This window comes from Hyla sarda, chromosome 3 (assembly GCF_029499605.1).
Source record: "Hyla sarda isolate aHylSar1 chromosome 3, aHylSar1.hap1, whole genome shotgun sequence".
Taxonomy (NCBI): domain Eukaryota; kingdom Metazoa; phylum Chordata; class Amphibia; order Anura; family Hylidae; genus Hyla; species Hyla sarda.
Window position 1 is genome coordinate 182715995 of NC_079191.1, and position 13804 is coordinate 182729798.

General features: G+C 43.9%; 1 protein-coding gene across 11 annotated transcripts in view; it reads left to right on the forward strand.

Annotated features, from left to right (window-relative positions):
• Window positions 1-13804, forward strand: part of DLGAP2 (DLG associated protein 2) — a 1068027-nt gene that overhangs the window by 938599 nt on the left and 115624 nt on the right. The window lies entirely within an intron of this gene.

Below are 13804 nucleotides of genomic sequence, written 5' to 3' on the forward strand. Positions count from 1 at the left end.
CAAAAGTGCAAAAACGGAAAAACCCTGTGTCCTTAAGGGGTTATCCAGGAATAGAAAAACAGAGCTTATTTCTTTCAAAAACCGCTCCTCGTCTGTCTCCAGGTTGGGTGTGGTTCTGCAGCTCAGTTCCATTGAAGTGAATGGAGCCAAGTTGTAATATCACACACAACCTGGGGACAGAGTGGAGCTGTTTTTTAAAGAAATTAGCTCTGTTTTTCTATTCCTGGATAACCCTTTAATACTGAAACTAACCACTACACTGTACAGAACCATCAGAAATCAAGCTCTCCTTTCAAACATATGCAATAGATTGGCGTAGGAAGAGGGGGTTGTACTCAAAGGCCACGTACTAGCTGCTTTAGTGTTACTTCCTGCCTACAGTTGGGGCGAAAAGGGGAAAGCCAAGTATTTGTGTAAGATTTTGGGCTAGACAGCAATTGTGGCCAGGACAGGGGTTGCATGATCAAAAATTACTGTGTCACACTGTAGTGATCGTGCTGTGCTGGGGCTAAGGTAACTGAAAGGTTTCATATTGTGAACCACAAGTAGCCACAACTTGATAGTCTCAGACTGTTGCTTCCCAGCTATTTTGGCTGCAAAATGTTCATGCAACTGTTGGGTCTCAGTGTGACCCCATTTACTTACCATAGCCTTGACACATTACAATCACTGTAGGGCAGCACAGTGACTTTTGGTCACACAACCACTGTCAGGGCCAAAATCACGTTGTAACCCACTCCTATTTTTCTTTTGGTAACACACTAGCGCTGAAACACAGCTTTAAAGAATACTTAAAGAGTAGCTATCACTAAATTTCCCTATTCCCCCTCCCCATCTGTCCCTGACACTAACTACGTCTATCCCTGTCTTTATTTTCCCTCAAATCCCCATAAAAATACCTTTTGTGGCACAGTTGCAGGAGCTCGGAGTTGAGGTCTCTGGTGAGGGCAGGAAGTGGGTGGCCCCGGTAGGCGCCACGTCATCTGAAGCCTGGCCGGGGCTCGCTTCCGCCCGTCTCCTCTCTCTCCTGCAGCTCGGGTGCTGCAATGAATGAGGAGAGGGAGATGCAGGGGGGCGGGGATATTTAAATTCTGCGCACCACGCACACGAGCGCTGCACTCTCTCTCTGCCTGCATAGGAAACAGGCAGAGAGCAAGCACAGCGGTCGTGCGCGAGCGGCACGCGAAATTTAAATATCCCTGCCTCCTACATCTCCCTCTCCTCATTCATGTGAACGCGGGTTCCGGACCACGCTGTGCCACGCTGCCTGGCCAGCGTTGGTCCGAACGTGCTGAACGTCAGTGGGGAAAAGTAATCTTGAGCCATTTAGGGTGACACCTAGTTGCCAGGTTTACAAACGGAAAAAAAACACATATAACACAATTTTTTTAAAATAAAATATATTAGAAACATTTTTTTTTACATAATCTATTTAATAAAAAAAAACGTTTTTAATTGGAGTACCCATTTAAGTGCAAAGGAAACAAACACATTTCCATTTACAAATTTTAAAAAAGTACTATATTAACTAGATGGCTGGAGGTATAGAGTAATGTCCCATAAGTCAACATGATGGCATTGACCATGGGTTTTCTAAGGCTAAGTCTCCACTTGTTTTTTTTTTTTTGCAAAACGCCAAGAAAAACGGCAATTCTGCCGCATGGCGTTTTTTTGGACAAAAAACACTGCGGCCAGAGGATAGCTGTAAATCAATGAGAAATCACAAATTTCGAATTCCACTTGGTGTTTTTTCACTTTGGCGTTTTTTTTTTATCCTTTGCGTTTACTAAAAAATTTTTCATCACTGTTGCATCCTTTTTTTTTTTTTTTTTTGGTACCCAACAAATTTTGGGTACCAAAAAAATTAAAAAAAAAAAGTGCAATTTCCACACAAATGAGAAAAAAAAAACCGGAAAAAACGCCAAAAAAAACACATGATGATGTACATTGCACTGGTGATTTTTCAGGCTTTTTTTAATCCCTAAAAACGCAGGACAAAAAAACAAGTGGAGACTTAGCCTAACTGTCCTTAAATCCAAGCATGTCCATGAGCTTAATACAGTGCTTATTTAGTTCAAAAGGTGAGATTTGTCAACTTTAATGCAAAATAAAAATATCCATAGCAACGAAAAATAGCACCATTGGTTACCTTGAACAATCCTCCACTTTACCATTACATTAGTAATCATAAAACTCCCCTTTCCTTATTGTATTTTAATTCCGCACAAAAAGAGAACGATGAATTAAGTGATGAATATGAAACAAAGAAACTAATAATAAACAGCAAAGGTATTACAGAAGCTCACAGTAAATAACTAATAAGTGCTATATTATTCTATGATTGTGTCACTGTCAATTTTAGTCAGATCTATATTGGGAAGCTAGAGAGATGGGTAAGGCAGATAACACTCCCACTGACTTGTTAAGAAACCATGAAGATCACTCACCCACATTAGGTTGTAAATCAGAAAAGCTGGAAGCAAAACCTGTTCCATAGCAGATCTGTAAAGTACATCTCAGCAGAACCATCACAATTGTTAATAGACACAAGATAGAAGCAATGAAGATTATGACATGTCTTCAACATGTTCTTACAGCCCTGACTGTTAATAGTAGTGTTAGGCTTCTAATAAAGGAGGCAAATGAGCAGCTACCAGGTGGCGTCCAATTTCATTTAATTCTACTACAAACTTATCTCTGGATGAAGCAATAATAAAAGACAGGTAAAATCATCCAGCACATAATATCAGGAGACATCCTGACAAAAACCTAACCCCAATGGACAGCTTCACATTCTAATGCCACAACATGTTAGCTGGGACTCAATAGGGCAGGGGTTCTCAACCGCGTACCCCTAGGGGTATGACACCAGTTGTGCGGAGGTACGCCGATGCACTAACAAATACCAGCCATACATTGGCTAGTATTTGTCAGCGGACGGTGGACAATGGCTGCGGCACCTCCCTGTATAGCCGCGGCTACTGTACGGGAGCTGCATGGTTGCTGGGGAGTCGTGTGACCTCCCCTGACATTGCACGAAGGTGCCGCACAGCGCAGGAGTACGTCACGTGTTAGTGCGGCCCTGTGATGCGTCGTATACCCGGACAGGCCACATGCGAACAGGCCGGGTAATGTAAAATAAAAAAAGTAAAAAATAAGTGTATGGGAGGGAGGGTTTTTGTATGTGTATATTTTATATATATTAGCCCAGGGGGATCGGAGGGGGGATGGGGGGGAGAGAAATATTATCCTCCCACTCTCCATCTTAATCCCCTTATGCCACTATCCCTCACCCCCCCATCTTAATGCCCTTGTGCCATTAGTCCCCCCCCCCCTCTCTCTGATCCCCTTTTGCCATTATTCCCCCCTCCCTCTGATCCGCTTTTGCCATATCGGATAATAATGGCACAAGGGGATTAAGATGGGGAGGGGGGATAATGGAAAAAGGGGAACAGAGGGAGTGGGGAGTAATGGCACAAGGGGATTAAGTATTTCATTAGTATAAAGGTAAGCACACGCCATTATGAAAATAAGTGATTTTCTGACTTATTTTGTCTGCGGGTACCCCTCGCGCGTAAGTACCCTCAGACATACTGTCACCCTTTTGGAGGTACAGTCGCGAAAAAAGAGCCCTAGCAGACTATCTCTGCTAAAGCAACATATCCTTCTGGATTTCCTTTATTGTGCCTGGCTGTCCCCCATCTTATACACAGACTTTGGACCGAAGCCCAAACACAGAAAGTGCAGCCTGGAGTGCTGAGGGGTGTGTGTCCTGCCTCATCCAATCATAGCTCCTCTCACACTTAACTGCCATATGCTGTTGTTTGGACACACACCCCCCTCAGCACTCCAGGCTGCACTTCCTGTGTTTGGGCTTCGGTCCAAAGTCTGTGGATGAGATGGGGGAAAATCTGCTCCTGAGCTTTTTTAAACACAAATAAAACATAGAAAATTTCATTTTTTTTTAAACAAAGTATATTAGAAATATTTTTTATTTACCATAAGGAGTGCAATAGCAAAAATTTTTTTAATGAGAGTTGCCATTTAAGTATTTCTCACAGAAAAGGATTGCAGTAACTCATGTTTTGCTATACACGTTTATTCCCTTTGTGTGTATTGGAACGAAACCAAAAAAGGCAGGAAAAATAGCAAATTGGACATAATGTCACACCAAACTCCAAAAATGGGCTGGACAAAATTATTGGCACCCTTAACCTAACATTTGGTTGCAAACCCTTTGGTATAAATAACTGAAATCAGTCACTTCCTATAACCATCAATAAGCTTCTTACACCTTTCAGCCGGAATGTTGGACCACTCTTCCTTTGGACACCGAAAAATGAAAACTAGCTTTAATATGCCTAGTAAGAGTGCATTAGAGATATATAACACCAAATAGATAAAGATAATGCACGCACATAAACAAAATAGACAATGTTTTAGTTTTAAGCAACATAAAACAGTTTAATACACACACAAACGTAGACAGAGCACTAGGCACCAGAAAATACATGGATGGACCAATGGTAGATAAAGGGTAAGACACACTGATACAGTATACTGTACTGGGATACAGCCAGAGCCTAGATAAGTAAAGGGAATGCATAAAAGCACCAGTCTCAAACAATATCAGAAAGGCCAGCTGCAACAAGAAGACAATGCATGCATATCAAGAAATGGATACAGGGTGCCAGACCTTAACCTACCCAACCCCAACGATCGTTTAGCTTCTTAAAGTAGTTTCCTCAGGGGCATGACTAACCAATCCTTGTGTCTTGTATAAATAGTGATGTTCCACCAATTACCTGCAATTATCACAGGTGGACATTACTCCTAGCCAATAAAACTCTGCAAATCAGACTTGCAAACACCTCAGTTAGATAGACATACAGTTTAGCCAATCCTATCAAACATAGAACAATCAATAAACCCACCTACCATGGAATGTATTCCATGTCCCGGCGCCAGTGTCCCGGCCGGTGTCATATGGGGTCATATCTGCCTCCAGTCGGATCACGTGAGTGCTTAAGCGATCATGTGACAGTATCAGTACTGTATCAGTGTGTGTCTTACCCTTTATCTACCATTGTTGCATCCGTGTATTTTCTGGTGCCTAGTGCTCAGTCTACTTTTGTGTGTGTATTTTTTAAACTGTTTTGTGTTCTTAACAATAAAACATTGTCTTTTTTCTTATTTTGTTTATGTGTGTGCATTATCTTTATCTATTTGGTGTTTTATACCACTCTTCCTTTGCAAACCGCTCCAGGTCTCTTTTATAGGAAGGGCGCCTTTTCCCAACAGCAATTTCAAGATCTCTCCACAGGTGTTCAATGGGATTTAGATCTGGACTCATTGCTGGCCACTTCAGAACTCTCCAGTGCTTTGTTGCCATCCATTTCTGGGTGCTTTTTGATGTATGTTTGGGGTCATTGTCATGCTGGAAGACCCAATATCTCGGACAGAAACCCAGCTTTCTGACACTGGGCTGTACAGTGCAGCCCAAAATCTGTTAGTCATCCTCAGATTTCATGATGCCTTGCACACATTCAAGGCACCCAGTGCCAAAGGCAGCAAAACAACCCCAAAACATCATTGAACCTCCACCATATTTCACTGTAGGTACTGTGTTCTTTTCTTTGTAGGCCTCATTCCGTTTTCAGCAAACAGTAGAATGATGTGCTTTACCAAAAAGCTCTACATTGGTCTCCTTTGTCCACCAGACGTTTTCTCAGAAGGATTTTGGCTTACTCCAGTTCATTTTGGCAAAATGTAGTCTTGCTTTTTTAGGTCTCTGTGTCAGCAGTGGGGTCCTCCTGAGTCTCCTGCCATAGCGTTTAATTTCATTTAAATGTCGATGGATAGTTCGCGCTGACACTGATGCTCCCCGAGCCTGCAGGACAGCTTGAATATCTTTGGAACTTGTTTGGGGCTGCTTATCCACCATCCAGACTATCCTGCGTTGACACCTTTCTTCAATTTTTCTCTTCAGTCCATGCCCATGGAGATTAGCTACAGTGCCATGAGTTGCAAACTTCTTGATAATGTTGCGCACTGTGAACAAAGGCAAATCTAGATCTCTGGAAATGGACTTGTAACATTGAGATTGTTGATATTTTTCCCACAATTTTGGTTCTCAAGTCCTCAGACAGTTCCCTTCTCCTCTTTCTGTTGTCCATGCTTAGTGTGTCACACACACAGACACACAATGCAAACACTTCTCTCCTTTTTATCTGCTTTCAGGTGTGATTTTATATTGCCCACACCTGTTACTTGATCCAAGTGAGTCTAAGGGAGCATCACATGCTTGAAACACTTTTTTTTTTTTTTTTTTTTACTCTTTATTTTCAAAGGATTTACTACAATATTAATGTTTTAAAATGTTTGCATTTTTAATTAACATTTTTAATTATAAGGTTTTTTTTTGGTGACCGCTGGAAGATAGAGAAAAGGAAAAAAAAATAAGAAAAAAGTAGTGTTTTAAGTTCTAAATTCAAGCCACTTTGCCCATGTTAAAGTAAATCTTGATAGTTGGTTGTTAGCCAAGGCTATATGTAATTCCATTGTGTAATTATAATGGGTTTTGTTAATTATGGATTGGATATTTGGGACTTTTGTACTTTTCCAGTTTTTTGCCACTTCTGTTTTTGCCACTGTCAAAAAATGGACCCCTATACTCACATCAGAAATGTTACTGTTTTCAAGACCCAGGTGAAGTAACGCTACCTCTGGTCCCCACGGGAAGGGGTATCCCACTATTGTGCATATTGTAATGTAAACTTTTTGCCAAAATAATTGGATTTTTTACAAAGCCACCATATATGAATCATGGTACCTATGTCTTCGTTACAACGCCAACATAAGTTTGAAAGGGCAGGGGTAAATCATGCTAGTTTGTCTGGGGTTAGGTACCATCTATATAAGATTTTCCTATTTGTTTCTAAATGTGCAGCATTATGTGAGAAAATGACCCCGTATATATTCCTTATGGGCACATCACAGTATATTATCCGACACTTGACCGTTATCGTTATCAATGAAATAATTTTTGAGGTTATCGGCAGTGGGAGGTTTGTAAGTGGGGTGGTGAAGTACCAATTCATTTATACGCCAGATAGAGTGATTTGTTCTCTAAGGTTTAATGTTATGGGGGCATGGTCTGACCATGAAAATGGGTGTATCTTTGTTGATTCCACTAGCTGTAAGTTGGAGTGCTCAATTAAGAAAAAATCTATTCTAGAATAGGTTCTGTGACGTGTAGAGAAGAATGTGAAGTCACGTTCACCTGGGTGCTGTACCCTCCATCGGTCGTACAGATTGTATGAGTTTAGTGTTTTTACATAGGTAGTTGGTTCTATAGTGGGTGTAGTGGCTGTTGAGTCCATTGTTGGCCATAAAGACATATTGAAATCGCCCATCAATATTAGGGTCCCTCTCTTGATACTGTCTATTTTTTTAAATAGTTTTACAATAAATCTGTGCTGCTTCGTATTTGGGCTGTATGTTGTTACCATGGTATATTGAATGTTATTAATTAAACAGATTAATACTACATAGCGTCCCTCTTTGTCTAAAATTTGTTGCTGTAAAATAAAATTGATTGTATTTCTGATCAGAATGGAGACTCCACCCCTCTTGTGCATCGCTGGTGAGGATATGACATTGCTGTAGCCCTTAATTTTAAGTCTATGAATATCCCGTTGGTTTAAGTGAGTTTCTTGGATACCACAAATATCCGCATAGTAATATTTGTTTGTATGGAGAGTTTAAGCCATTTACATTTAGAGATAATATTTTGTGTATAGCCATGAATGGCGATGGCTACTATCCTATGGAGATTATTTTTCTGCAGGCTAATAGGCGGTATAGCTGGTGAATAGGTGGGGGAGCTCTCTCTCACAGGGCTACCACCGCCATTGCTCAACTAGCCACTCCCCACTTGAAACAATCTTATGGAGTTTGATGTGACATTATGTCCAATTTGCTTTTTTTTCCTCCCTTTTTTGGTTTAGTTCCAATACCCACAAAGGGAATAAACATGTGTATAGAAAGTTACTGCAATCCTTTTCTGTGAGAAATACTTAATTTTCTTGAAAAATTTTAGGGGTGCCAACATTTACGGCCATGACTGTATATGTCAACTAAAATATAGGATAGTCAAATTTACCCTAATCCATCTATGACGGTCGAGGATTTTGTCTAAAGTCCTATGCTAATATTTGGTTCTCTTGATACCATACCCCACAAGCTCTGCATCTCCTGGTGAGTGTGTCAGCTAAGCTTGCAAGCCACACCCCTTCCACAAGCACACCCCTTCTATTTTTGGCCCTTTTTTTGTTTTGGCTCAAGGCTGAAAACACTATTTCTGCCTGAGACTACCACATCACAGGTCCTTCAAGCATAATCTATTGCAAGGTTTAGGCAGGAAGACTAGGCAACGCCGGGTAGTCTGCTAGTACTTCAATAAAAATCCTTAAAAATTTATAAAAGTAGAACATGCATTGTAATGAGAAAAACACAAAGGATAAAATGCCTATACTCTTGCAAAAGCAAGACACAAAAACTGCATCATGGAGAATAAAAGTGGGGATTTGTTTTGTGGTAGCATCTGTTGTAACTTTTAGGCACGGAGAGACATTTTTAATGAAGAAATGTAAAAATTCTGCTAATCAACACTTTGTGGTAATTGGGGATTGCACAAACTGCAAGATGGATACAAAGAGTGTCCCAGATGAATTGCAATCTATTTAATCTATAATTTATTAAATTGCAATTCTTTGTCTCAGTGTTCTGCTATCTGCTCTCATTTCCTGCTATTAAACGGTTTTCTAGGACTCCACTTTGAAAGCAGGAATTGTGCTGTGTAACACATACAAATATGATAGCAAGGGCTTTCCGAGCCCTTCTATCTGATACTTTTTTTAAAGGCCGCAGCCTCTATTGAACAATGCAGATCTGGTAACATGTGTGGAGGAAGTTCACAAATTATAATAGAATAGCTTTTGTTTTAGTGGCATCAAATACTATTTCATTCTATTATTAAAAACTGAAAGACTTTGCCTAGCCACATATTAGTAAATCATAAGTTATAGCTAGAGATGAGCGAATTTTTGAAATATTCGATTCGGCCGATTCGCCAAATTTTCCGCATAGATTTGGTTTGGTCCGAATTTATTTGCGGCGAATCTCTATTAAAAACTGCTATTTCTGGCCTACAGAGAGACTCAATAGGGGTGTAGAACACTTTGCCTTGCTTCAACACGCATAGGGAGTGTGCTTGGTTAGTGAAATTATACTGTTATTCAATATGACATGCAGATCACAGGCATCGCTTTTAGAATCACTGTCGCAGAGGGGCACAATGAGTCTGGAGGTGGCATTAGTATGAGGAGACCATATAGTGGCTGAATGACACAGCATGGAGGTGGCGGCAGCATGAAGAGGCCATATAGTGCCTGAATGACACAGCGTGGAGGTGGCGGCAGCATGAGGAGACCATATAGTGGCTGAATGACACAGCCTGGAGGTAGTAACAGCCTGACTAGACCATAGGGCCTCACAAGATATTTTTTAACATTTAAATTGAAGATTTCAAATGGATGAACCTGAAAAGTTTTATTTAATGTGCCAGCAGCATGAGGAGACCACATGTCGGCACAGTAATACAGCCTGGAGGTGGCAGCAGCATAAGGAGACCATAATCTGGCAGAATGACACAACCTGGAGTTGGCGGCAGCAAGAGGAGACCATAATGTGGCTGAATGACACTGCCTGGAGATGGCGGAAGCATGAGGAGACCATATAGTGGCTGAATGACACAGTGAATGACACAGCCTCTGTTACGAAGCAGGATGTGGATCCTCTAACCTATGTGGCTGATGACCTGGACCGTATCGGGGAGCGGAATCTAAGGTGCCGCTGGTCTTCACCAGAGCCTGCTGTAAGGCAATATGGGCTTGCTGCGTCAGGCGACACCCAGGTCGCTGCCCCCGACATGGCTCGACCACACAAGTAGCTGGGTAACACGAGGTATAGAAGAATAAGCCAGTAGTGTAGTCAAATGTAGCAGATGGTCAAGGCAAAGGTGCAAAGTCACATAGCAGAAAGTCTGGATATACGGGTAAGGCTAACAGGCTATAAGGGTCGCTTAATCTCAGGCTAGGGGCACTGAAGGTCCGGCAGGGAAGTGCGGAAGGTGCAAGGACTTATAATGTGGTGTCAGGTGCAACAACTAATTATGGGCATACTGGCCCTTTAAATTTCAGAGCTGTGACACATGCTAGGAGATGGGGACATGCACACCGGAGCTGAGACACAGAGGGGGAGGCGGCAGCGGAGCATGGTGAGTGTTGGTGTGTTGGCATGGTCATTTAAAGGTTTTCCACCACCTGCTGGTTCAGGTCCTGCTCCATGTCTACCTGCTGCTGATGAGTTGCTTCACTATGCGGGTGAAGAAAGCTACTCATCAGTGACTGTAAACTCAGGCTGCTGATGATGGAGCTGGTACTGCTCCTGCCACCCCAACCCTCCCCAGCAGCCATGGCAGTGGAAGGTGAGCGCAGAGGGCCCCCCAAGTAAGGATGGGCAATGGCGCAGATAGGCATCGGCCAACTGACTACTTAGGATGTCTCTGTAGTAGGTCAGTTTGTCCTCCCTCTCAGGTGTAACAAAGGCCCCCATTTTGTGCCGGTAGTGATGGTCCAATAAGGTGGAGATCCAGAAGTCATCCTACTGCTGAATGGTGACAATTCTATGGTCACTACCCAAGCAAGTGAGCATGCATCATGCCATTTGTGCAAGTTACTCAGAGGGACTCCCTGCCTCCATCTCCACTGCATACTGCCACAGTGTGTCTGGGTCCTCTGTCTCGTCTTCCTCATAACCCTCTAGCTCCTCTGGCTGTTCCTGCTCCTTCTCTACTGTCAGATGACTATGAAAATGGCCCATTTCACAAAACCTAAACTGTGCCCCATTGTGCCCCTCCCCTTCCTCTTCCAGTTCAGCCCCCACAGGGCTCATGTGGCCGTGAGATGTAGACGCCACGTCTCCAGTTTCCTTACCAGCCATCGTTTCCAACACGTGTTTTAGTAGATGTAGCAGTGGTATGATGCCGTTCATCCCATAATTCTGGCCACTGACTAATAATGTGGCTTCCTAAAAGGGCCTGAGCAAACGGCAGGTGTCACGTATGAGCTGCCACTCTTTGACATTAAAGTTACACAGGGGAGTCCCCCTATCTGCATGGATCATCAAGAACATATGGAGGGTGGAATTCCAACGTGTGAAAATGTCGCAAATCAGACCATGTGGGGGATATTGTTCTGACACTGCATCTGAAGGAGGGTGTGCTTTGCGGTGTACGAGTGGCTGAAGTGCATGCAAAGTTTCCTTCCCATTGTTAGGGTGTCTTTCAGATGGGAACACTTCAGGAACCGCTTGACAACAGTATTGAACATGTGTGCCATGCAGGGCGCATGGCTCAGGCTTCCTTGTCGTAGTGCAGACAAGATGTTCTTCCCGTTGTCAGTCACCATGGTTCCCATTTCCAGTTTCCGTAGAGTAAGCCTTGATTCGATTTTCTACATGAATGATTTTTAACAGTTCCTCCTCTGTGAGACTTCGTTCGCCAAGGCAAAACATGTGAAAAACAGCATGCTATGGCCGTGCCCTGCACACATGGTATGCTGGAGGGACACTGAGACTTTTCCGTGCAGTGGAGGCTGAGGACACGGTGGAGGATGAGGAGGCGGAGTCGCACACTGTCACAGGACCAACGACCTGAGAGCGTGAAGGTGGAAGCGGCTTGACCTGTCCAAGTTGCTGTTGTGGCTGTGCAGGAACCACATTTACCTAGTGGGCTGTAAAGGACATGTATTATCCCTGACTGTAGAATTGTAAAATTGTGCAGGGTTGGTACCGCCTTTCTCACAAAGAAATAACGGCTTGGGACTCTCCAGCTTGGCTTGGCACAAGCCATCAGTTCTCTGAAAAGTGCAGTGTCCACCACTTGAAAAGGGAGGGACTGCAGCACCAGCAACTTGTAAAGGAGCTCATTCAGCTTCTGCGCCGTTGGATGATGGGCACATACTGTTGTCTTTTGGACATGGCTTCGCCGATGGATTACTGGCGGAATAACTGACTTGAAGTGGGAGGAGCAGGAGCATCTGGAGCAACAGAAGGAGGGTATGACACATAGCTCTCTTCAGCTGAGGTGGTGGAGCCTTGGCTGGCTGAAAGAGGGAGGGGCGTGCCACTGGGTGATGCAGCAAGCTGGACCACTACATCAGAGCCACGGTTCTCCCAGGCCACTTTATGGTGACACTGCATATGTTGACGCAGAGCCGTGGTGCCAACATTGGGACCTTGGCCATGCTTCACCTTCTGGCGACACATCTTGCATGTAGCCAGGTTAACATCCTCCGGATGCTTGATGAAAAACTGCCACACCGCTGAGTAGCCCCAACAGTCCGCACTGATTGACTGCTACTGCCACCGACTCCAGGAACCCCTGTTCCACTACCTCCCGGGAAGGTAGGCTGCCGTGAAGTAGGCAGTCCACCATGGGCACATTTGGCTCCAGACTTCCCACTTCTGCCACCATGCTGACTGCCAACCTACTACCACCTTGCTGGCTCAGCTGCTGCCTCACGGGCAACCTGCAACCCTCTTCTCCTGATGATGATGAAGCCTGTTCTGCACCCAGCTCCCAAGTGTGATCGGCTTCATCATCATTGAGTTGTGATTGCATGTCACTGATGTCCTCCTTAGGTTCCTCAACAGTGTCTGCTTCAGGAGCCTGAACGCTCGCAAGACTGCCTCCCACGCCACTCTCCTCATCACTACTTGCCCGCCTAGCAAAGGTAGCGGCGGATGTCTCCTCCACTTCTTGGCTGGAAAGTAGCTGCTAACTGTCCTCTAGTAGATCGTCCTCACTAAATAGTGGAGCTGAACCCACAGCATACGATACTTCTGTGGAGGAGGGAACAGCATAGGACAGAGGCAATGGGAGGACGGGGACCCACCGACTATTGACTGGGGGTGTTAGATGTCACTTGTGATGAAGTGGAGGACCGAGGTTACCAATCGATGACAGCAGATGGGTTGCTGTTTGAGACACGACCGCTAGCTGATACCGGGAGCTCAGGCCTCTTGCTGCGACTCCTGTTGCCACTCGCCCCTAGTCTGCTGGGGCCTCTGCCTTTGCCTGATGAATTTAGGCCTCTGCCACTCCTCTGTGCATGTCCTGGAACTTCTCTGCCTAATTAATGCGTATATGAGAGGAGGACAATACACTCCCCTATGCTTAAAACAGAATTTGTCTAGAACAGCAGCAGGTGTGTCCTTTTACCTGGCCTTTCACAGTAACTAGGCCCTTAAAACTTTATCAGGAACAAAATGGTACACCACGTAGATGTACATACGTGGTATGCACTTATGAGGGGAGTACAATACGCTCCACTACACTTAAAACAGTATTTGTCTACAACACCAGCAGGTGTGTACTTTTAGCTGGCATTTCACTGGAACTAGGCACTTAAGACTTTAACAGGAACAAAATTGTACACCACCTATGTACACACAGGTTACACTTAATAGAGGACGATACGCTCCACTCCGCAACCTGTATTGGGCACTAATAGCAGGTGATTATGCTCTGCTCACCCTAAATGGCTGGCTACTATTAGCTTTTCATTTGTTGTACACACCAGTGCTGCAGCACACAGTCGCTGTGTAGCACACCCGAAATTGCACTTTCTATCTCAATCTCTCTCCCTTCCCTATCAGTGCTTCTAAGCTGGATTTGGGC